At 33.6% G+C, this 1594-nt stretch overlaps 1 pseudogene; it reads right to left on the reverse strand.

The window, feature by feature from the left end:
* Positions 1-774: 774 nt before the first annotated feature.
* On the reverse strand, positions 775-893 carry LOC112478895 (annotated as a pseudogene).
* Positions 894-1594: the final 701 nt, after the last annotated feature.

Here is a 1594-nt window from a genome sequence, read left to right on the forward strand (position 1 = left end):
GCTAAAATTTAAAGACAAAAAGAGAATCTGCAAAGCAGCAAAAGAAAAGCAATTATTTCCCTGCAAGGCATCTACCATACGATTGTCAGCTGATTTCTCAACAAAGCCTTTGCAGGCCAAAAAGGACTAGTATGAAATATTCAAAGTGATGAAAAGCAAGGAAGTACAACCAAGATTACTCTATCCAACAAAGCGACCATTTAGAATCAAAAGACAGACCAAGAGCTTCATATAAAAGAACAAGTTAGAGGAGTTCATCCCCACCAAGCCAATATTAAAGAAAATGTTGGAGGGACTTTTTAAGAAGAAAAAAATATGTATCAAAATATGAATAATAAAATGGCAATAACGACATACCTATCAACAAGTATTTGAAATGAAAAATATTAAATGCTCCAATCAAAAGATAGGGTGTCTGAAAGAATAAAAATAAAACAAAAAAAAACAAAAAAAAACCCAAGACTTACATATGCTGCCTATAAGAGACTCACTTAAGATCAAAAGACACACACACAGACTGAAGTAAAGGAATGGTAAAAGATATTTTATGAAATAAAATTTTAAAATCTGTGATAGAAATATTTACACCAAAGAAAACCAATTTTAAAACAAAGGCTATATCAAGGAGCAAAGAAGAACCTACCAATGCCACATCTGTATATTTATCTGAGGAAAGCCAAAATACCAATTTTTTTTCCTTAGACAAGGCAACATTTGATTGACCTCACAGATTGCAAGGACCTTGCCAGCTTACAATCCCTTATTTATTTTTTATGCCTACAGCACCTGGTCTTCCTAGGTGGTCTCCCATCCAAGTACTAACCAGGCCTGACCCTGCTTAGCTTCTAAGATCAGATGAGATCGGGCTTGTTCAGGGTAGCCTGGCCATAGACCAAAATACTACTTTGAATAAACATGTACATCCACATATTTTTTGCAGCAAAATTTACAGTGGCCAAAATATAGAGGAAACCTGTGTGTTCATTAATGGATGAATGCATAAAGAAGAGGTGATACACATATACGATAGAATATTATCCAGCTATAAATACATACATACATACATGCATGCATGCATGCATGCATACATACATATATAAAATCTTTAAATCTGCAACAACATGGATGGACATAGAGGGTGTTGTGCTGAGTGGAGTAGATCAGACAAAGAAAGACAAATGTAATAAGATTTCACCTACATATGGAATCTAAAGAACAAAATAAACCAATACAACAGAAACGAACTCATAGATACAGAGAAGATTTTGAAGGTTAACAGATGGCAGGCGGTGGAAAGTGGGGAAAGCGGGGGATGGGATCTAGCAATTCAAATCAATAGTTACAAAATAGTCATGGAGGTGTTAAGTATAGCATAAGATATATAGTCAAGAATATTGTAGTAACTATATATAGTGTCGGATGGGTACTAGATTAACTGAGGTGATCACTTTGTGAATTTTATAGATGTCTAATCACTATGTTGTACATCTGAAACTAATATAATATTGTATACCAACTGTAATTGAAAAATAAAAAGTATTGTTAAAAGTAAGGATAAAAATAAAACACCTAGGAATAAATGTAGTCAAATAAG

The sequence above is a fragment of the Pteropus alecto genome, unplaced genomic scaffold (assembly GCF_000325575.1).
Source record: "Pteropus alecto unplaced genomic scaffold, ASM32557v1 scaffold744, whole genome shotgun sequence".
In the NCBI taxonomy this organism is placed as follows: domain Eukaryota; kingdom Metazoa; phylum Chordata; class Mammalia; order Chiroptera; family Pteropodidae; genus Pteropus; species Pteropus alecto.